Source organism: Ambystoma mexicanum, chromosome 4q, assembly GCF_040938575.1.
Source record: "Ambystoma mexicanum isolate Mex_15411 chromosome 4q, UKY_AmexF1_1, whole genome shotgun sequence".
Classification (NCBI taxonomy): Eukaryota; Metazoa; Chordata; class Amphibia; order Caudata; family Ambystomatidae; genus Ambystoma; species Ambystoma mexicanum.
In genome coordinates, this window is record NC_090928.1 from 32597375 (window position 1) to 32622166 (window position 24792).

At 50.5% G+C, this 24792-nt stretch overlaps 1 protein-coding gene across 18 annotated transcripts in view; it reads right to left on the minus strand.

Annotated features, from left to right (window-relative positions):
* Positions 1-24792, minus strand: part of EPB41L2 (erythrocyte membrane protein band 4.1 like 2) — a 1866207-nt gene that overhangs the window by 889582 nt on the left and 951833 nt on the right. The window lies entirely within an intron of this gene.

A 24792-nucleotide genomic window follows, 5' to 3' on the forward strand; every position in this document is an offset into this window, starting at 1 on the left:
AAATGCCGACAGTTACCTCAGGAAACAATAGGAGAATTTGTAATAATATTACAAAAGATGACTGTGCACTGCGACTTCGCAAACTTCACGGACGAGGAGGCAATATGTCTCAGAGTAATAGAAGGATACAACTCACCCATATTTCGTAAACATCTCCTGAAGGGGCCTCTCTCGCTCGTAGAGGTTTCGAGAGGGCACGAGTGCATAAAAGGGTGGAGGCCCAAGCATCAGAGATGGAGAAGCTGACGGAGAGAGGACAGGTAGAGGCCGTATACATACGTCAGGGTAAGGGGCCACAAGAACAACTGGGTTTTGAGAAAATACAGCAACACCCCACCCCATACCCAGGGGTGAAGAGTATGAGCTACAGGTGTGGGATATATGATATGATAGGTTATTTATCACGCAATTAATCCCCAGAGGTTTCTAAGCGTGGACCCGGGGATCGAACCTGTGGTGCTCATTGTCGTCTTGCTTCCCAGGCAAGCACGTTGCCCCTGAGCTATCCACCGGAGACGATGAGATTTCCCCACAGTGGATCATTCCCGGCAATAGGGCACGGGTGTGCCACCTGCGGGCAAAGCCATTACTTTGAGCTGGTGTGCAGAGAAGGGGTCTCCTTGCCACCAAAGGATAAACAGATGAAAGCATTCCCCTGAATGCCCCGCCAGAGAAAATACAACCCGCTAGGGAAGAAAGGCAGGCTCAAGTCGATCTTATAAGGATAACTTGGTTTAATCTCATGCGCAGATGAGAGCAACAGCGAAGAACTCTGCGCACAAGAACATTCTGCCAAAAAGAGGTACAAGCATAAACATTTAAGGCAAAAACATCATCATAACGACGCAATACATATAGTACACACCCGCGTGGCTGATTGGATGGACCCTATACAGGTGCTGCCTTTATCCATATGGGTTGGCAGTTCATTGGTCCCAGCCCAGTCCGTCCATCTTCCATCACGTGGGCTCTGCAGGGCTCATCTGCTTCTCACATCGAAGGTCAAAAAACGAACAAGTTACTCTCTTACCTGGTAACGTTCTTTCGATGGGATGGTCCGACAACATATTCCATATCTATGACAGTAATCACCACAGTTATGCTGCTTCGGAAAATTTTCGGCGTCTGCGTCCCGCGTCGATGACGTTGATGCGCCGTCCTCGAAGACCACCTCCGATGGCCGACGTCACCCGATGTGATAAGTAGGACGCACGATGCCCGTAGCCTCAGTTGTAATTTTTTCCCCAGAACGTGTGCCACCAGTCTTCTGCCAGTCTGACACACAAAGCCTTGCGGAAACGTAAGCTGCAATCGCACAAGAAATTCTGTAGCGGGGAAGGTAGGGAGGGAGCGATATGGAATACGTCATCGGACCATCCCATCAAAAGAACGTTACTAGGTAAGAGAGTAACTTGTTCCGTGAGGGGATTGGGTCCTCCGACGTATTCCATATCCATGACAGACTCCCAAAGCAGTACCAATGCAAGGAGGTGGGAAAAGAATTTAGAAAACCGAAATTTAGCATGCCCAATCAAATTGCGGAGTAAAGGACCGCCTTACCAAAGGCCAGATCCTGCCCCCGGATGGAATCGAGGGAATAGTGACGTACAAAAGTATGTACCGAAGCCCAGGTGGCTTCATCACAGATGTTGCGAATAGGAACACCCCCCTGCAGGGCAGTAGAGGCAGCCATACCCCTGGTAGAATGGGTCCATAAGCCGACCGGTGGGTCCTTACCCGCCAAGCGGTAACACTCAGAGATAGCCAAAATAATCCAGCGAGACAAAGTCTGTTTCGTCACAGCCTGTCCCAAAGGCTTTCCAGCGTAACCAATAAAGAGCTGATTGTCCACTCTGACCCGGGACATGCGTGAAATATAAAAGCTTAACGCTCTCCTAGGATCAAGCCTATGGAGCCCCTCCTCTTCCTTACCAGGATGTGGAGGAGGATAAAATGCCGGAAGAACAACCTTCTGGCCTAAATGAAATTCCAACACCACCTTCGGAAGAAAAGAAGGACGAACTCTAAGGACAACCCTGTCCTTATGAAACACAGTGAAGGGTGGCTCAACTGAAAGTGCCTGTAACTCACTCACTCTGCGAGCGGAAGTGACCGCAATTAAAAATACAGTTTTCAGAGTTAACAGTCTCAAAGGGCATGAATGCAAAAGCTAGAACGGAGCACCAATCAGAAACATGAGAACAGGGTTCAAATCCCAACCGGGCACCTGGAAAGGTGACGGAGGGAACACATTAGTGAACCCTTTCAGAAACTGAGAAATTAAAGGAATTTTAAAATAGGAACACTCTTCAGACGAGCGCTTAAATATGGACAGTGCCGCCAGGTAACCTTTAATGGTACCCAGTTGAAGGCTCCTGTGGGCCAAAGAAAGCAAAAAAGACAGAACCATGGGAATTTCACATGCAAAAGGATCCACATTCTTAACCCTGCACCAGTCGCAGAACTTTCTCCAACAGCAACGGTACAGGGACTTTGTTGCGGGCCTTCTGGCCGAAAGCAACACCTCCATCACGTCTTCAGGGAGGTCCCAATCCTTATACCTCAACCTTTCAGAAACCAGGCGTGAAGGTTGAGGGACCTGACCTCTGGATGGAGAACCTGACCCCCCTCCCGTGAGAGCAGATCGTCTCGGTAGGGAAGATGACGTGGAGGGCAGACGGTCCGGGTACCACGTCCTCCGGGCCCACGCCGGAGCAATGAGGATCATCCGGGAACCGAACCTTCGTAACCTCCGCAGCACTTGCGGGATGACGGGGACTGGAGGAAACGCGCACAGCAGTGGGAATGACCACTCCACCACAAACGCGTCTCCTAAGGCTCCGTTTGGAGGCAATTCCCGCAAGCGGGACCTCTCGCACTTCCGGTTGACAGTGGAGGCAAAGAGATCGACTTGAGGGGTCCCCGAAAGGGCAAAGAACTCCAGGAGAATCTCCTGAGCCAACTCCCACTCGTGAGAGATCGCGCTCTGCCTGCTCAGAACGTCCGCCGTCTCCTTTTCGTCTCCTGCCAGATGAACTGCCGAGATCGAAACTTCCTGCTGGATTGCCCAGAACCAGACCTGCATCTCCTCCCTGCACATAGGAAGTGACCCCGCCCCCCCTTTTTGTTGAGGTCGTGCATGGCCACCGTGTTGTCCGTCAGGATCAGGACATTCTTTCCTCGCACAGTCGGCATAAAAGCCTTCAGGGCTAGCCTGACGGCCCTCAGCTCCATCAGATTGATATGGAGTCTGCACTCCGACGAGACCAACGACCGCTGACTGTCAACTCGTTGGCATGAGCTCCCCATCCCGTGAGGGATGCGTCCATCACGATCGTCACCTCTGGCCAAGGTAGCCAAAATGGAGACCCCCTCATCAGATTGCCTTTGTCGGCCCACCAGAGAAGGTCCTGGGCGACCGAAGACGGCACCTGAACAGGGTCCGACATCCTGCCGGAGGACTGAGACCACTGGAGCTTGAGTGCCCATTGCAAAGATCTCATCCGCAACCTGGCCTCTGGCACCAGAAGAATGCAGGATGCCATGAGGCCGAGAAGTCTCAAGAACTCGAACGCTGGGAGAGTCTGGGCAAGTTGGAACTTGTGCACCATCTGCTGAATGTGATGAGCCCTCACCTGGGGGGGGGAAACACTGCCCCAGGGACGTGTCGAGCACTGCTCCGATGTACTGGAGCCTCTGAATTGGTGTCAAATGGGACTTCTTTAAGTTGAGGGAGAAGCCCAGCTTGTGGAGGGAGTGGCAGGTGACGGACAGATGATCCAGGACCTGCTCGGGAGAGCGCGCCCTGATCAACCAATCATCCAGGTAGGGGTAGACGTGAATCCCCCCTTTCCTGAGGTGCGCTGCCACCACTACCATGAGTTTGGTGAAGACCCTCGGGCGGAGGTCAAGCCGTACTGCAGGACCCGAAACTTAAAGTGCGAGTCGCCAATCGCAAACCTCAGGTACTAATTGTGCTTTGGATGGATCGGCACATGAAAATAAGCATCCTTGAGGTCGAGAGACACCAACCAGTCCTGAAGTTGAAGGGCCTGGAGGACTTGAGAAAGAGTAACCATCTTGAACTTGTCCTTCATGAGGAGTTTGTTCAAACCGCGCAAGTCCATGATGGGTCTCAATCGCCAGTCTTTCTTGGAAATCAAAAAATAAGGGGAATACCATCCCTTGTTCCTCTCCGCTACAGGCACCAGTTCTATGGCACCTTTCTCCAGCAGGGATTGAATTTACTGCGCAAGGAGCGGATCCGGACTCTTCAAAGAGAGATTCCCCGGCAGATTGTCTTGAGGCCTTTGCCGGAAAGGAAGACAGTAGCCGTGTGTTATGATCTCCAGAACCCACACATCTGAAGTAATGGCGCGCCACTCTGCAAGCTGCTGCTCCAGCCTTCCCCAACCGGCGAACCATGGGACATGGCCTCATGACTGAGCAGAAGCGGCTGCGGCGTTGCCTGAGGGCAAAGAGGCAACCGCCCGAGCGGCCTTGGCACCTCGAGTACCTTGTTTTCCACCTCTGGCACTCCTATGGTGGCCCCTTTGACTGGCAGCTCCTCTCGCTTTACCAAAGGATGAGTAATAACCAAAGGAACCTCCCCTCCATTGCTGTCCCCTAGGACGAAAAGGCAGAGGTTGTCGAACTGCAGCGCCCAACAACTTCGCTGCAGCTTTGGATGTCTGCAACCTCTCAAGGTTCTCGTCAGCATTGCTGCCAAAAAGATGGTCCCCGTCAAAGGGCATGTTGAGGAGCCGGGCCTGCACATCAGGAGCAAACCCCAACTTCCGCAACCACGCAAATCTGCGTATCACGGTGCTCGCCGCCATGGACCGGCTGACGCAATCTGCCATGTCCAAACCCGACTGAACGGCCTCACACATAGCATTCTTGCCATCCTGAACCATGGCAAGGAAACCATCCCGTTCATCCCCTTCGGGAATCTGTTCAGCCACCAAGGAAACATAGTTCCACAGAGTGTGCGTGAAACGAGACAAGGCACAAATGGAGTTGGCCGCCTGAAACGCCATACCCCCTGCAGAAAACACTTTCTTTGCCCAGCCGTCAAAAGGCTTGTCGTCCATATCAGGAGGGATGGTAGGGTACGACGCCTGCTTTACCGGGCCGTAGCTGCCTACACCAATAAACTCTCCGGAGTAGGGTGCTTGGACAAGTAGCAGGGGTCACTACTGGCTGGGCAGTATTTTCGCGGCAAAGACTTGCTCACTGCCGGGAGACTCTCCGTAGCAGTCCAAGCCGCTGCCACCCTTCTTTGCAGAGCCATATGGAATGGCAGTACCGGTCAGTTAGTGGACCAATGTCGAGGATATCCGTACGGTCATCCTGAACAAACTCCCTTGAGGGAGCAGACCAACCTAAGTACTCGGTGACCCGTGACATAAGTCGCTGGTACGAAGAATCGGCATGAGTGCCAGGCTCAGGCCTACAAAACTCCACCTCCGGAGAGGTGTCCAGCCCACTAGCATCAAGCAGGGACTGCCTCAGGTCCTCAAACTGGCTATGGCCCGAGAGAATCTCGTCAGGCACTGTGTCAGGCACCATGCCATCATCAGAGCCCTCATCCACCTCTGAAAAGCACTCTAGATGGCGGTAAGAAGGTACAGAACTGGAACCAAAGCCATGCTTGACCTTGGCCAGAGCCTTTCTAGGTGGTTCCCCAGAGCCACGGGGTACCCCCGTCGACACAGCCCACGGAGGCGTCGAGTGAATCGGCGCTGACGACAGACGCGGCGCCGACGGCAACAACGGCGTCGACACAGGCCTCGAAGGCGGAGCCCCGAGCATGTCCCTCGACATTCTGGGTGCCGAATGCGTTGACGACTTCCTCGGAGGCGGAGCCTCGAGAGAGTCCACCGACGACCTCGGCGCCACAGGCGTCAATGTCTTCCTCGAAGACCTCACAGGTTCACGCGGTCTCGAGCGCGTCGAGGACCGGGACCTGGACCAGGCATGCCGAGAACGATTCCCCTTGTCTGAGCGAGTCCTTTCCCGCGATTCGTGACGACCACCCAAGCCCGAAGGTGCGCGAGCGGCGTCTCTCGGCTGATCATGACCGACCCCACTCGGAGGCCGCAGACGGACCAGTGCCCTGCGATTCGAGAATCGCCAACATTTTCTTCCCGAAGGAAGCCCATTCCTCCGGTGTCGCATGCTTGGTGGGGTAAGTGACCGCCGACGGGCGGAGTCCTCGGATGAGGACGGGGAAGGCGACCGATGACGGTGCTTCCGGGAGTGCCTCGAAGAGGCAGAGGAGTGGCGAGACCGACTCCAGGACCAAGACCCACTGGACTTCCGACGGCGATCCGGAGAGTCGCCCCTCGAGTCGTCCGTCGAAAGCCCCGTAGACCTCGACTTCCGGGGCTTGGACACCTTACCTACCGATAACTTCTTCTTGCGCTCCCGCAAGGCTTTCAACGTGAGCGACTGGCAGTAGACACAGTCATCCGTGTCATGGGCCTCGCCGAGGCACCAAAGACAGGCGTTGTGCGAGTCCGTGACCGACATCTTGGACCCACATTCCCCGCACTTCTTAAAGCCCGGACGCGGTGTGGAAGACGAGGTAGACATCTTCACGAAGAATAACTTCACAAACAAACAGGTTCAAAGAACCGAGATGTACAACAGAAACTCCAAAGAGTCATGGCGTACCGAGATTCACGAAGCGAACACGTTTGCGGAAAAAACGGGACTGAGGCTACAGGCGTCGTGCGTCCTACTTATCACATCGGGTGACGTCGGCCGTCGGAGGAGGTCCTCGAGGACGGCGCATCGACACAGGAGGCAGAACATTTTCCGAAGCAGCACAGCTGTGGCGATTACTGTCATAGATATCATAAATATGGAATACGTTGGAGGACCCAATCCCCTCGAAAAATTAACTATACTCCTACTGTACAGCCTGTTCATCACTCATACTGTACACTTGGCAGGCTTCAGAACAGACACACAGGAGGTTCCAGGACATTCTAACCTTCATCCACACATTTCACTCACTCAGTCTGCGTCATCCGACTCTCACGTCGCCACCCTCGTTTGAACTATAATGTATCCCTCCCAGCACCTCACACTATAAATCACACGTTTGTCGCTGCAACAATACATCCTGTCCATCCTCTTTGAACGTTGCAGGACTTGTTACTTTGGAGTTGATGGTCAAAGGGCACCTGGTGTCATGGAATTCGGGGCTCTTAGTGTTTAGTCTGTCATATGGGGTATATCCCGTGGTCACTCGGGAATGGGCTGGGTCGTTCTTTGGCCAAAGTGGGATAACATGCCCCCCAGGTGCCGCCTCTAATCACGGCCTTGTAGGGCACGTTCTGTTTGGGTGAAAGACTGATCTTCGCAACACTTTAAAGAATAATGGACAGTGTGGCGGGTCGGGGTGCAAGCTGTCCTCATGGGAGCTCGGGCATGACTGGAGATATCTGTCACCTCGTGGCTTTGGGCCTAGTGCATGCAATGCTGCCTTTACCGTGCTTACTGCGCAAGCCTTCGCCTCTACTTAGGAATATTAATATCTATGCAAAATCATGATGCCGCCCGCGCCTTGGCCCGCACCATATGCATATGCTATAATTGATGTTAGCCTGGGGTCCTACCAGACGGTAAAGCGCCCTTTTCACTGACACCCCCCGGTTCATTACAGTGCCTCGAATGCATCTCGCCTTACTTTAAAGCGACTAGAGGGGGTGGGGCTGTCCCCTTCCCAACATTCCCCCCTTTCGTCACTTTTACAGTAACTAATTCTGGAATTGTTATGCGCTCCCACTCCCCAGTTTCTACATCCACATATGGCTATTTCCTTTTTACTGACACCAATACCCTACACACTGATCGCAAACTCTGCCCCCTGCGCATACTCTTCAGGTGAACAAATCATGTAAATACACACACCCTTCCCCGTCAGGTCCACCTAAACCTCGGTGTAGTTTTCTGGATCAGGGGGTTGGAAAATGACAGTGTGGTATAAAGGGTCAACTTCATCTCCATATGGGAGGGGACACATTTCATACTTCGGGCCACCCTGCAGAACACCGGTTTGTACTTCAAAAGCACCTCACGAGATAAAAAGCATTGAACCCCCAATTGATACCATCATTTTTGTGCCATCGGGTGCCAAGGTGACAGCATCGAAGAACAAGCTGACAGGTGCAAAAAATTATCAGAGGGAGCACAATGATGGGCATCACCATCTTCACGCTTGCTCCTAGCCACGATGGGGGTCCAATAGAAAGTCATGCTTAGCCAATCATTCTCCCGAATTCCTCCTTCCTTCTTCATGCGAACACCTAGGCCATGGACAACTGCCATGATGTGGGATAGTGATGCATTCTCCACATCTTCTGGAGGTACGAACGTGCAACAGGAATCGCCAAATTTGTCACAAACCCCACCCTCCATTAACCTTAATCACACTGAACCCATTCCCTGTGTAGTTTGCGAGCTGGACAGGTTCCCACTGCACAATCTGTAGCCATTTGGCATTGGATGCCGCCTGTACCCCTGGCAAGAGTAGGGAAGTGAAGAAGGATTCTGCTGAGCTGAACAGCCGGTATTCTGCTGGTATTTCAGCAAGCAAAGTGGAAGAGTCTTTTTATATATAATTCGATCTTTTCATCCTCTACGGTTGTTGGAACTGTCCTTTTCCTAGCCTGATATTGGGCACTTGCGTGGGCACCAAGTTCTTATCTTAAGTTTGTTTTGTGGGGAAACCCGTTGTCCCCCCCCCCTGCAGGCAGTAGCCCTCCCCCATCCCCACCCCCTTCAGGTGTTCTTCTGGGATTACTAATAGTGCTGAATGCAATGTGGCCAGTGAACAACAGCCCCTCCATGAAGCTGGGAGGTGCAAGTAAGCTTGTCGACCACAGATCCAGTAGTAATCCATCAATGCTGCCGTCCCTTCATTCATGTCTGCGATCAAGAGAGTCTTATTACAATGTTTGTCTGTGCCAACAGAGACAGTTACCTTGCTGCGGAAACAGAGCTTGTATTTTTCTTCCTTGTGCACTTGCACCAGCTTTTTCATTGTTGTAATCCACATTAGCCTTGTGACATGCTCTGTCCAGATTTGTGCACAGAATTTGACCACTTGTGCTATTCTGTCCTTGCTGTATGTTACCAGTCCTTCTCCAAAGCAAGGTAATGTGCTGTCCTGCCAGTTATGATTGACATATTTCTGTCCCTTTACCATCAGATAAGGTAACTCGACAAACTTGCTGTTTGCTTGGTTGTTGGAAAACTTCACGAAATCTGGGCCCACCTTTTGCAATTCCACACTGTGTGCCTGGAACGTTCCTTTTATTATGAATAGCGCAAGATGAACCAGGCATTGCACCTCTACAATTGGGACTGATTGCGGTACTAACACCTTGGGAGCCCCTGACACATGCGGAATGAGTGAACACACCTAACAGCTCCCATTTACAGCATTTTTCCCCACACCACTCATATCAAAGTACCAGGAATTAGAGAATGTGGGGTGATGAATATCCTCAACCACATCAAAACCCAACTCTCTATACATGTCATACTTTCGTTGTACTTCTCTTTTCATTCTTCTATACACATTCTCTAAGATAGTGGCTTTAGTAATACTGTCAGAAATACGATTGTAACCTCCCATAGTAGCAGAGAATCTCCTGTTTGTTGTAACTAACGTGTTCTTTACTTCCTTCTCAGACGGACCATGCATATTGGAGTCATTGACCCTATTACCATTGTTATTGTTCGTATTGACATTAGTATTAATATATATGTAACGCCACTCGTGTTGTGGACACTGATATATATCGTTCCATTAGGATAATATACAATCCTGTTTCGCCCACTTTCCCCCTTTATAGGACCCCCCTATAATACCCACCCCCAATAGTATTAGCAATATCACACACAATCCTCCAGAAAGTGCTAAACAACAGTAATAGATATATTTCCATAATCTTTCATTTGCATCTCTACGCCTCAGGTCCCTACTCAACATCCTATGTACATGGGCGTCATTCATCTTCTTTTCACTTAAAATTTAAGCACAGACGCACAAGACAACAAAAAGGGAGGTACGTGCGAGACATGCACTGTACAAGACAAAAAGGAAACAAAAGGAAGCAGGGGGAGAGTGAAGGAGACGGAGCAAGAGGGAGAGAGAGAGGGAGATGGCGAGAAAGTGAGATAAAGAGAGGGAGAAAAAAAAGAGGAGAGAGCTCCTAAAGGAAGAAAAGTCTAGAGCTAGCAGCTGTACTTTGGCCTGCCACTTGAGCGTACCACCAAACCTGTGTCTCCTACGGGCAGTCCAGTGAGGTGCTCGGGGTAAAAGTACTGGCACCCCTGTTGTTACAAATGATGCACTACTGTGCTTTCTGAAGGTGCCCTACGAACGTCCGAGAGATGGAGCCAGAAGTGCAGCTCCTTCACTTTCAGCGCGAGCGGAGTGCAAAACACCACCTCGTATGGTCCCTGGAACCGGGGATTGTTCCAGCGCCGCACAAAGTTGCGGATGTAGACTTAATTCTCTGGCAGCAGTGGTGTAGCCGTTATATGCCCAGGATCTGTTTCTGTTGACTGTGCAGCATCAGGCGTTTCCGTAGTCAAAGTTCTAGGAGGTGCAATCTGTCGGTAGACATATTTAATGGCCGAGTTAGTGTCGTCACATACTCCCTGAATTCCTCTCCTAACACTGGTGCAGTCCTATGCGCATCAGAAACCCTTCTCACATGGGACACGGGGGGTATGCATGCGCCAACCAGTAACCACCTCTTGAGGCGATAGGTGGTGGTCTTTACTTGGCTGCGTGCATAAACTAAAAAGGGCCAGGGGCAGACATTACAACCAAGTTCTTCTTTAATGTGGTGTACAGTTTAGATAACCTACTCTTGAGGAGTCCATTTATCCTCTCGACAACGCCATTGGCCTGTGGGTGATAAATGGAGCTCATCCGATGCCTGATACCCAGTAGTGCTCCAATATGCTGAAACAACGCATTTAAGAAATGTATGCCATTGTCTGATGTCAAAACCTCACACACTGAGAGATCCAAGATGGCCACCGGGATGGGAAGTCGCACATAGGTCGCACTCCACCCGGGCCGCCGCTGAATTGAAAATAAAGCACCGCGGAACCGTGGATTTGTCCCGAAAACAAACCCGGAAAGCGCAGGGTAACACCCTGCAGCGGCAGACGACCTCACAGCACCGGGGGACACGCAGAAGCGGCGCGCGAGAGCGGTGCGGAGCGGCCGCCCCTCCCCCTCCGGCGCTGCTCACGAGCTCCTGCAGACGAGGGGAACCAGCAAGGAGATTCGGGCGCCCGATCCACGGCGCGGCGCCCGGACAGAGCGCACGAGGGGAAGGGAAGGCGCCAGCACGCCTCCGGTCTCCCCCCCCCCTCCAAGAAGCAGACGAACAGAAGCAAGGGCGAGGGCCGGCAGGACGCCGTGCGGCCCGCGCGGAGGAGGGGAAGGCCGAGCACCAAGAAACTCGCCTTCGGTCGCCCGGAGGCGCACAAGGTGAGCGCACCCCCCCCCCTCCCTACAATCCCAATAGACTCGGGGGGCCACCCCCCCAAATATTATAACAGCCCAACTCCAGGGCCGAAAAGAGTGAGGGAGCGCCGACGAGGGGGGGGGGAAAAAAGGATCAATCCCCCCCCGGACCGCAGAAGAGGAGATCCAACAGGGAAACACAGGCGGCCGCTGCAGCACCCAGCCTACGGCCCGGCACCCTGACAGACCAGCCCAACTACCCCAGGGCCGAGAAGAGAGGGGGAGCGCCAAAAAGGGAAACAAGGACACAACAGGCCAGACCACAGGCGAAGCCCCCCCGAGGGCACCCGCCACACACAGGAAGACCCTCAACCCCACCAACAACCCCACATAACGGGGGGTAAACCACCGGGGACTATAAGCAAGACACTCCCCCCCCCGACCCCCCGCCCAAAAGCACACCGCCATTCCCCATACCGGAGGAGAAGAGGATCCCCCCCCCCCCCCAAGGAAGACATGTCTAAAACAAAGGGGAAAGGGAACACAGTACTACCGAACTCGCAGTCCTCAAAACAAGAAGCGAACCTTGTCCAAATGTGGTCGTCTGAATCACAGATACACACCAGGGCGAGACCCCGGGAAGACTCCCCAGACGACCGCAACCACACCAATGCAACTCCAGCACCTCCATCAAAGGAAGACATGCACACATGGTTTGCGGAACTACAGGAAAGATTTATGACCACAGTCCAGGACCAGTTCATCTCTATGAGGAACGAAATGAAACAGGTAGTCCAAGAAGTCAAGAGAGACATCGCCCAACTGGAAGAGAGAACCGATACGGTGGAAAAAATAATCCAAAATCTAGAAGAAGAGACAACCCAAAACAGTGAGACCCAGGAACACCTAGCACGCCTAACCCACAACCTAGAAATTCAATGCGAGGACTTAGAAAACAGATCACGCAGATCCAACATACGGATCAAGAACATCACGGAGGCAATACTCGACAAGGACCTCAAGAATGCAGTACAGGAAGTCTTTTCAGACATCCTGGAGGCACAGGAAACGGACACCATAGGGATAGACAGAATCCACAGAGTGGGCCCAAAAAGAACAGGGGCGCCCGGAGAAAGACCCAGAGATGTTCTAGTAGCCCTATCTTCATACCCACAAAAAGAACTTATTTTAAGAAAGGCGCGACAACTGGACCACATCAGGATGAACGGGACGGATATACAACTGTACCAAGACCTGGCTTCGATCACACTACAAAAAAGGAGAGATATGGCACCGCTAATCAAGGTACTGGTGACAAAGGAAATTAGATACAAATGGACATTCCCCTTCGGCCTACTGTTCAACTGGGAAGGCAAACAACGAAGAGTGACAACGTGCGATGAGGGCCTGAAGATAATGGACATTCAAACAGAGGAAGCGGCGGAATCGCACGATAAAACAAGGGCCGGCTGGCAGAAAAGGCCGAGAAGATGGGAAGAGCTACGGAAAAGAAAGAAGCAAAATGGGTAACCGTACAACTCTACTTTAGCCCACGGAAAACCATAATTGGCGGCCCGGGAAGGGCCCTCTTGGGATCGCAACTCAGCAAAGTCTGAGACCATGAGGGGTTTAGGACCCCCCGCGAAACTGTTACCGAGCACTTCGAGGGCCGGGAGCGATAGGCGCAACGCCCTAGCATCCTTAGGTACCCGGGCCCTCCTCGGGAAGTTATTCGTTCAAAAGTTGGAAGTTGGGGAGTTGGGGAGGGCGGGGGGGGAAAGATTCCGGAAGACGCAAAGTTCTCACATCGTAAGGAAATGGGATTCGCCCAATCTCACAGTACGAAATGGGAAAACTTAGAATCCTAACATATAACGTACGAGGACTGAACTCCCCGATAAAGAGAAAGAAAGTGGAGTCCCTGCTGAAAAGAGAAAAGGCGGACATCCTTCTGCTACAAGAAACGCACATCAAAGCACAGGACAAGCAGAAAATACGCCTCAGGGGTAATCGGATATGGGCACAATCGAATGCCACGGACAAAAAAGCGGGAGTCCTCATAGCCATTAAAGAAGGAGCAAAGGTCACTCTAACGGACAGGCACACGGATAAAGAAGGCAGACTAGCAATGGTCAACGTCCGCCTGGATGGGTCCCTTCTAACTCTGGCCACAATCTACGCACCAAACACTGGACAAGACGGATACATTCGAGGGGCGCTGGAGAAACTAGAGGGCTTCGCAAAGGGTGAGGTGATTCTGGGAGGAGACCTCAACCTGGCATGGCACCCACAAATCGACAGAAGCACAGCGGGCCCCTCTACACAGGGCGCCCCCTCCAAACGACTCAAACAAAAAATGGACCAACTCGCTCTCTGCGATGTGTGGAGACAGCAAAAGGACCAGCAGAGAGGCTACACCTACTTCTCTCATGTCTACAACACGATGTCAAGAATAGACTACTTTTGGGTCTCGGTGGGTCTAATGGGGAAAATCCAAGATATTGAAACAGGGTCAATATCCCTGTCGGACCATGCCCCACTGTGGCTGGAGTTAACAACCCCAGAAAAAGGAGGAGGACTGTGGCGCTGGAGGCTACCACCGGATATCCTACAGGATCCAGCAATGGGAGAATCGATTAGGGACAAGATAACAGAATACTTCTCACAAAATGACACTGGCGAGGTCCCGCTGAACATTGTGTGGGAGGCATTCAAAGCTGTGACCAGAGGCAACATCATAGCCCTAAAAGCCTCCAAGGACAGCCAAAGACATCGCTGGGAAAAGGAACTCGAAAAGAAAATCTCGGACATACAGGAAGAAATTATATCCCACCCTACGAGAGCCACAAAAAAGGCCCTAAAACACACACAGGGGCAATTGGAAATGCTTCGAACAAAAGCTGCGGAAAGATCCCTACTATTTCTAAAACAACGGTTATACATAAAAGCCAACAAGGCGGACAGACTCTTGGCAAGACAGCTCCGAGAGAAACAAAAGTCAACAAACATTATGAACATCCAAGACAAGCGGGGTGGACTACATACACGAACCCCAAGCATAGGGAGAATCTTCAAAGATTTTTACCAAAATCTCTACACCTCGGAACAACCGAACGAAGCAGACCAGGATGCCTATTTGCAATCCCTCCCCATAAAAAGAATCCCTGAGGAAGACAAACTAGCACTAGAGAATCCGATCACGGAGGAGGAAGTAAAAAAGGCAATCGCGGCACTCCCAACAGAGAAAGCACCCGGACCAGATGGTTTCACCGCCCCATTCTATAAAAAATATGCAGATGTGCTTACCCCCGTCCTCACGAGACTTCTAAACACCTTTAAAGAACAGGGCAACGTGACCCAATCAATGAACGAAGCAAAGGTCCAGGTATTCCACAAAAAAGGAAAAGACCCATCCCTCCCCAACTCATACCGCCCCATAGCTCTGATTAACATAGACGCAAAAATATACACTAAAATTTTGGCAAACAGGCTATCCCCACTTCTCCCGTCCCTAATAAACCCAGATCAATCAGGATTTATCCCAGGGAGACTTACGCATGACAACCTGAGAAGAATCATACACCTGGTAGAGAAGTCAGAGATCACCCAAACACAAGCTGCCCTGCTCTCATTAGACGCCGAGAAGGCTTTCGATCGGGTGGAATGGTCAATACTGTTCAAAACACTAAAACATATGGGTTTCGGAGATCAGTACATAAAGATGGTGAAAGCCAACTACACCTCCCCATCCATCAGGATAGCCATTAATGGGGCGGTCACGGATAAAATAGAAATAACACGAGGCACAAAACAGGGATGCCCACTATCCCCTCTGTTATACGCCATTTTCCTGGAACCACTTCTAACAAGAATTAGGGAGACAGTAACCATTACGGGAATAGAAATGGGAGGCACACAACACAAAGTCATAGCATATGCAGATGACATGCTGCTAGCCCTTACGAACCCGGGAACTGCACTCCCCCAAGCTATTAGGGAGCTAGAAACCTTCGGGGCGATATCGGGCCTCAAAATTAATAAGAACAAATCAGAACTCCTGCTCTTGTCCGGAGGGGGGCAAGATACGGAAAGAATAGCAATCTCGCAAAACCTGAAGATAGCCGATAAAGGAATAAAATACTTAGGGGTCACACTAACTAGTAAGATAGAATCATTATATAATGAGAACTACCCCCCCCTACTGGGAAGGGCAAAGAGAGACCTGGAGCGCTGGAACCCCCTAATGGTATCGTGGTGGGGGAGAATTCAAGCCATAAAAATGATCACCCTTCCCAGAATGCTTTACTACTTTCAGGCTCTCCCAATCAAGGTCCCCAAATCGTTTTTTAGAGCACTGGCCAAAGCCATCTCATCCTATATATGGAACAACAAAACCCCTAGGATTGCTAGAGTGACCCTTACGGCCCCAACAAAGGAGGGGGGAATGGCCCTCCCACACTTTCGCAAATACTATATGGCCGCGCAACTATGGGTCCTGAGAGAATGGCTGGGGGACAAACAACAAACAATATGGGTGTCTCAGGACAGAGCGGTAGCCAGAGCCCCGCTGGAGGAAACACTATGGAAAGCTAAACAACATAGGCACCCAAACCTTCGCATAAGCAAAATTATGACAACATCCCTCGAAGTCTGGGACGAACAGACAAAGAAGGGCATTATGACCACAGTGGAGGGGCCCTTCACACCCATCTGCCGGAACCCACAGTTCCCACCAGGAATGGAACACGGAGCCTATGAGAAATGGGAAGCAGCAGGTGTCACAAAAATAGGCGAAATGTTCCAAGACGAAGAAATAAGGTCTTTCGAAGACTGCAGAGAAATGTTGAATCTAACGGAAGCAGACAAATACAAATACGGACAACTAAGACACTGGCTTACAACCTCAGACATCAAAACAGCGGCCACAAGGGATCTCAAGCCATTTGAGAAGTTTCTGATCACCAACTCAGGAACAAGAAAATTGATCTCCTCGCTCTACACATTCATTAACACCATCGGGGAGGAACTCAAATGGTCGTACATGATCAAGTGGACGAAAACGCTGGGGGAGGAAATCCACAAACGCCAGTGGGAACACCTATGGGACTCCATACCAAAAATGACCCGATCAGTCCAAAAAAGAGAAATGTGGATAAAAATAGTAACCCAATGGCACTACACTCCAGAGAGACTACACGCCATGTACCCACAAACAACAAACTCGTGTTGGAGAGGCTGCTTGGAGGTGGGCACATGGAGACACATTTGGTGGGACTGCCGGGAAATCAAAGCCTTCTGGTCCGAACTAAAGGTGGAAATAGTAAAAATATTTCCAGAAGCCGAATTCCTAGGCGAAAAAGTGTGGCTATGCGGATTCAAGGATCAGGCAGCTAAGAAATTCAGGAAATCACAATGGCGGGGCTTCATGGGCCTACTAATACCTGCCTGGGCCTCAATAGCCCAAAACTGGAAAAAACGAGAGCCCCCTCTTATGTTCACTTGGCTCCAGAAAGTATGGACGCAACTGACCATGGAGAAGCAAACACATACTTTACAAGGAACGAAAGAAACCTTCACAAAGGAATGGGGAGAAATACTTGAATATCTGCAATCAGACTACATGGAGCAATGGTGCCCTCATAATATAAGGATATCGGACTTAATGAGAACATAAACCTGCACAGAAATAAAGGACAAACGAGATTCTTCCGGGGGGGGGAGGGGGATGGGAGTTGGGGGGGGGGGGGGGGGAGTTGGGGAACGGCCAAGGCCACATTGTTGTTGTAACTGAAAATGTTAAATAAACCTTTAAAAAAAAAAAAATAAAAAAAAAACCTCACACACTCCCCAGCGCGGGAACACTTTCCGCACCAGAAACCTTGCATCACACTTGGTATCAGGGTGCTCACATGGCCCTGCTTCCACCCACCTCGAAAAGGGACAGACCACCACAATGAGGTACCTCGATCCATTACAACGTTGCCCCAAGTCGGCGTGGTCTATGTGTAACTCCCGGACCGACCCAATATGGCAGGGCAATGTGCCCCGTAATGTATGTAATGTCATCCCTGTGCTAAAACCTTGACCTGTGGTACAATGAACGACCATATCAGTGATGCTCTCCTGAATATTTGTGTCATGATGCCTACCCCCAGGGAACCAGACCAGGCCCAGCAAGCCCGGAAGCAGGCATGTTATTTTGAGCAAGCCCAAAAACCCCCGCTAGGGGCTGTTTGGGTGCGGTCCTGGCCTATGGCGCCAGGCTCATATGGAGAGTCAGTCCTGGTGCCATAGGCGCCAGGCTCATAGAGTAGAACTTACCTGATGCAGACCATGCGGCAAGCTTACCTGGTGCAGACCATGCTGCAGAGCTCCAAGCCAAATGAGGCTTGGAAGGGACTATTTTACCTAGAGACTATTTTTTACTCGGGTGGGGCTGGGGAGGAATACTTACCTGGAACTACTTTGGGGGCTATTTAAACCACGCCCGAAGAGCAGCACACGCTTCGCGTTATTCTGCATCCAGCAGCATAATGCTCACCGTGTCTGCAAGCCTGCATCCAGTCTTCTGCCACGCCCGCAGCTCCTAGAAAAAGGGAGGAACAGAAGGAGAAAAGATTAGAATGAGAGCAAACCTTCGATCCTTACCTGAATTTCAGATCCACCGCACCTTCGAGCTGGAAGAAAGAAGCATTTTACGCGCGCCGCCTCTCCTACTGCAGCACCGCGCTGAACTCACCGGCCTTCGCAGCATCCTCACGATCCACCGCATCCTTCTGCACGTTCCCGCCGCATTCTGGCACCTAAGGGGAACACAAGAACAGCAAAGGTGAGCCAAGGAAATAAACAGCGGCAATAGTAAATACCCCCATAGACTTACCTGATTACTGCCGGGGGTACTATTCCTCTTCACGGGTCGGCGCAGTCTCCATTGCATCCTCGCCGTACCCCGGCCCCTAAGGGGAACAGAAGGACAAGAAGGTGAGACAACGGGACAAATAAGGGGAACTCTTCTCACTGCAATAGACTTACCTAATTTTACCGCCGGATGCATAATTCCCCGAACTTCATATTTTCTCTCCACACCTGAATAAGGGAACAAGCAACAGGTTACATTCTGGCCTTATTTTATTGAACTGTGTAGGATAAGCCAAATCCTTACCTGAACTTCGTCAGCTACCACGAGGAACCCTTCGCTGGGGTCAAGCTGCAAACTGCAAGGAATCGGACAAGAGTGAAAGTCAGACATGTGAACTCTTACGAACTACATACTTTTCGGAGTCAATATTGTTCTGGAACTCACCAATTCCTTCGAGCCAGTGAAGCAACTGGTTATCAAAACGCCCCTGCGCTCAATGCAGGATAGAGAGCTCATCTTTTCAAACCATCAGGTGAGACTATAAGAGGGGACATCAAAGGTGATCTGTGGGGAGAACAGCGGGGGTGGGGGGGATTTACACTCAACTCCACGGGGGGTTAATTCCCTTTCTCCATTTGCAGAAGAATATTCCTACGGGCCAAGCAAACAAAGCTAGGTGGGCCAGTCCAGTCTGTCATCTCGGCCCTACACGTCACATTGGTGGAGACTGCAGCTGTCCAGTTCAGATCGACGCCTCTGTGGGAGCCAGGTGAGCGTAACAATTTGGTGTGAACCAATCCTCCTATATATCTGCAGCTATGTGTTGTTTCGAACTAAGATGGGTAATGCAATTGTTCAAATGCTACCGCTAGCAATTCCCTGGGCATCGCTGTCTTCCCAGAGCTCTCCTGCCTCCACAACAGATCTGTTGGGGACGACTTACATCTTCTCCGTAATCACAACTGCTTCTCCAATTCAGGCACCCTTCCTTGAAGCTCAATCTAGGAGATAGCCAATGCGGTGTAAAACACTGGACGCTGGTCCGTCAGTGGGGCAGTCATAATGTACTCAGTGGGTGTCTCACTTGACTGGTACGCTTCCATTTTGGCTGCCGCATTGGCGGCTGTATTCCCTCTTGAGATTTTGTCTGTCCCTGTGAGTATGTGCGGCACACTTGACGACCTGTACAGCAGATGGCTGTGATATGATATGATAGTTTGATATGATAGTTTATGATTGTGAAATTAACTATCGTACTCGGCCTGACGACATTTCAGATTGTGCAAGAGCTAAGACAGATAAGGAAGGGAAGGGGAGAGCGGGAAGGAAATGAAAACAGACAGGCGACTACCGTACTAGGCCTGACGACATTTCTGGTAGAGCCGGAGAAAAACAATACGTGCGGGAGAGGGGTGCAGAAAGGGAGGGATGGAACAAAACAAGCGACTATCGTACCAGGCCTGATAACATTTCAGATAGTCCTGAAGGGAGAGGGGGGGCAACAGACAAGGTTGCCATCATACTAGGTCCAGGGACAATTCTGATAGAGTAAGTGCATAGAAGAAAGTAAGGGTAGGAGGGGAAGAGATGGGAAAAGAGAGAGCGGAGGGGAGGAGAGAACAGAGTAAGCAGTCAAAAAGAGTGGAGAAGCAAGAGGGGAGAGTGAATAAAATTGCAGAAGTCAGTAGTAACACATAATGTTGCAAGCCAGGATACAAGATGAAGATGGGAACAGCACGATTCAGGGCCACCATGAGTACAAGATGCAAAGGAAGTCCAGCATGAGTGTTGAGAAAGGGTGACGCACCGTGAATCAATGAAGTCCATAAAAGTAAAATCCAGCATTAGCCACAAGACGGTGATGGTGAAACCAGAAAGTATCATGACAACGCTTCTATCAGCTCCTCTAATAGCACAGCATGCTGTACTGGTGTCATGATGCCCGCTCCCGGGGAGCCGGTTCAAGCCCTGCGTCCCCGAAAGCGGACATCCAGTCCCCAAGTAAGGACCCAGCAACCCCATATAGGGGCCTTTGGACAGTGTCCTGGCGCTTATGGCGCCAGGCTCATAAAAGACATCAGTCCTGGCGCCATAGGCGCCAGGCTCATTATGGGAGTGCTTGGGTGCACTTACCTGATGCAGACCATGCTGCAGGATCCCGGCCTCCTTGAGGCCTGAAAGGAACTACTTTACCTGTGGGACTAATTTACCATCCGGGCGTGGTCGGGGAAGGATACATACCTGATTGGAGGAAGGATACATACCTGGAACTTCTTCCAAGGCTATTTAAACCCCACCCAAACAGCCACACGTGCTTCGCGTTGTTCTGCATCTAGCAGCTGGACGCTCACCGTGTCTGCTCCTGCATCCTGACTTCTGCCACGCCTGCCAGCATCCTGGATCACCTGCAAAGGAAGAGAAGAAGAGAACAGAAGAAGGAAAAGTCCTTACTTGCTAAATCCGCATCCCAGAGACATCTCGCCGACAATCCTGAAAAGGAAGACTTTAAATTAAAAGCTCATCGCGTCGATCGCTGCAGCGCCGCATTCCACTCACCTTTACAGAGCGCCTCCATGTTCAGCAGTGATCATCCGGATTCGCAGTCACGCCCCAACGCCTAGGGAGAAAAAGACCAGAACAAAAGGTGAGAGAGAGAAGGGAATAAGGAAAGCTAAATCTCCATGTTAAGACTTACCTGTTGATTCATTCCCTCTTCATTTCGAGTCCGTGCCGCATCCTGGCATTTCCGTACCCCGGCCCCTAAGGGGAAAAAGAGACATCAGCGTTAATGAGCTAATGAAAAGACATTACCAAAAAAAGCTCATTAAAGACTTACCTGATTTCTACAAGGATTTCACCTCTCATCTCGGGTCGGTGCCTGTTCCCCGGCATTCCGTACCCCGGCCCCTATGGGGAAAAAGACACTAGCATTAGTACATTAATGCATGGACACAAGGGGAACCTCTTTTCCAAAAAACTTACCCGGAAGCCAAGCAAGTTTGGTTCTCACCAATCCAAAAATCCAGTGAAATAACTGGATACCAACGCGCCCCTGCATCAGAAGCAGGATGGAGAGCTCGTCCTTCCAGACCCTAAGGTGAGACGCTACGAGAAAACACAGAAGGGTTTCGAGGAGGGTGAGAGGGGAAAGTGGGAGGCCGATTGCATTACCCCGCAGACAGTTAATCCCCTATTTTCGCCTACAGAAGGATACTTCTGCGAGCCAGGCAAGTCAGATTTGGGGGCACGGTCCAGTCCGTCTTCCGAACCCCGCGCATCACCTTAGAAGAGGTCACAGCAGCGCGAACCAGGCCAGCACCTCCGTGGGAGTCAGGTGAGCGTAACACTGGAGACCCATCTGTCCTCTTGAAACCCCTCCTCTTCCAACGAGAGAGACCCACGTACCGTCGTTGTTACATTTGCTGAGTCAGAATATATTGTAATATGATGCCCGTACAACGCTCGTCGTGCTTCAATGAGTGCCACGAGATCTGCCGCTTGTGCAGAATACTGTGTAGGCAACCTCTTCATAACCACTGTCTTGTACTCCCCTCCCACAAGTCGTATCACTGCTGCCCCAGTCCGTCTCTGCCCGTCACTCCTTATCAATTGTGGACGACCCATCAACAAAAAGTACCAGATCCTCCATGAATGCAGGATATCCCGCTTTGGGAGCGCCATCCTCATCCCCCTCGTATGTGACACAGTCGTGTACTGTCAAGTCCTCTGTTGTGGGCATATCTGCTAAAAAGGTGCCAGGATTCACCGTCTTACACCGAACCACATGAATGTGAGGTTTTGACGAAGGTCAAAAAACAAATGAACTATACTCCTACTATACAGCCTGTTTATCACTCATAGCATACATTTGGCAGGCTTCAGAACAGACACACAGGAGGTTCCAGGTCATTCTAACCATCACCCACACATTGCACTCACTCCCTCCGTGGCATCCGACTCCCAGGTCTCCACCCTCGTTTGAACTAGAATTTATCCCTCATAGCACCTCTCAATACAAATCACACGATTGTCACTGCAACGATACATCCTGTCCATCCTCTTCGAACGTTTCAGGACTTGTTACTTTGGGGTTGATGGTGAAAGGGCACCTGGTGTCATGGAATTCGGGGATCTTAGAGTTTAGTCCGTTATATGGTCTATAACTCGTGGTCACGCTGGAATGGGCCGGGTCATGCTTTGGCCAAAGTGAGATAACATGCCCCCCAGGCACCGGCCTCTAATCACAGCCTTGTAGGGAACATTCCTTTTGGGTTATAGACACAGTTTCGCAGCACTTTCAAGAACAATGGAGAATGTGGCGGGTGAGGGTGTGAGCTATCCTCATGGGAGCTCGGGCATGACAGGAGATTTTCGGTGCCTCGTGGATTTGGGCCTTGTGCATGCAATGCTGCCTTTACCATGCTTAGCGCGCAAGCCTTCACCTCTACCTAGTAATATTAACATCTATGCAAAATCGCGATGCCGCCCGCGCCTTGGGCCACACCATATGAATATGCTATAATTGATGATGTTAGCCTGGGGTCCTACCGGACGAGAAAGCACCCCTTTCACTGACTCCCTCCACTCCCCTGGTTCATTACAGTGCCTCAAATGTATCTCACCTTACTTCAAAGTGCGTAGGGGGAGGGCTGTCTCCTTCCCAACACAGGACCCTCAGAGTGGCAGAGGGAGATTAAAGGGAAACCTTAGCTGGTGGGAACACAGAAGGAAGGAAGACCCACCAGACAGAGACTACCGAGGATAGGGTAGGATTCGTCTCTGGAGGATAGCTCAGGGGCAACGTGCTCGCCTTGGAAGCAAAACGACACGGAGCACCACAGGTTCGATCCCCGGGTCCGCACTTAGAAACCTCTGAGTATTAAGCGCATTATAAATAACCTATCATAAATACCCATACGAATCAGTGGGGCAATTTGGAGATGAGATCGAATGGCACCAAAGAAGAAGCTCTGATTGACACGGACTCCACAAGGATAAGCAGGGGGGAAGTGTTGCGGAGTAAACAAAGCCAGTCCTCCTTAAAACCAGGGACGAACTTAAGGGGGAGAGGAAAGACATGGACACAGACCTGGAGGGAGGAAGAGGAGGGGCTAGTAGAGCCCGGGAAGAGCAGTATGTATAGGGGAATAGAAGTGGTCACATCCACCCATGGCTCTGCGCGATTGTTGGAAGAGGTCTACGAGGAAAGGAGGTTGCGGGGAAGACTGGACCCCACCGTAGTTATAACATGCCTTTCTGTTGAGACTGCTAAAAAGGTGCTGGTACTATGCTCCTACACAAAAAGCAGTTCTTAACTGAAATATAAGTACTATCCCACCAAAACAGGTATATCAATCTTGCTATAAAACGCTTGTAATACGCATTTTACATAATAGTAACCTGAAATGCAGGTACTGCGCCACAGAATCTGTAGCAGATCTGCTCATAAATTATGGTACTGCTAAAAAAAAGATATTGCACTTTTTCTGGTGAATGTTGGCACTGTGTACCCATGTTGAGAATGGTCAGTGCTACTCCATTAAAAATGTACTTACGGTAGCACCAAAGAAAAACAAACATGTTCTGTCATAAAATTAATTGCAGCACTCCAGAGAAAGTGTTTGCACTGTACTATTAGAAATTGAGCACCCATACTGAATAGTGTATCTGACACTGCCCAACCAGGTGCATTCTACTATAAGCAATCAATTCCTGCAAAAGCACAATGGCCACACTTTCCCAGCAGAAAAGGAAAACCTACATCTCTATGATAAAAATAATTAAAGGTTGGTGTTTCCTGAACACGGTCTAATTTCGTCTAAAAATGAATAGCCTAAAAGTGGGTACACATTTACACATTTTTTGTTTTTTAATTAAAACACTTCCAAGGCAGGGCTGGCACCCTCAATTCAGCTCAACTCCCTGCAGGAGACCTGTGGAGGAGAACCTTCTCCTGACAGGTCTTTTCCTTTAAACATAATAAAGCATGATCCTGTGTCTAGAGCCCATGAGACACTCGTTGCGGTTGTCAGGCAGCTTGCCCCACCTTCAACGATAACACTGAGAAGGGAAGAATGAAGTAATTGGAGCTGAAATATAAAGGGTTGCCAATGTGTTTGATTTGTTAGTACCTAATAAACAGAAGATTAAGAAAAAAACGGTCTGGCTACCTAATCTGATTTCAATGGCCAACCTGGTGATGTGATGGAGAACAATACGCTGATCAGTCTAATCAACCTGAAAATGTGCGTAAACAGGGAAGGAAACAAGGAGAACTAATGAAGAAATCCAGTGTCTCTTATGTGACATGAGGTATCTACAAATTGATGAAAGGCGGTAACTGACAATAGATCTTGGAAACACACAAATAGCTATTTTAACCAATTATCAAGTCCCAAGACACAAATCAGTTTTTTGTGAGCGCTAT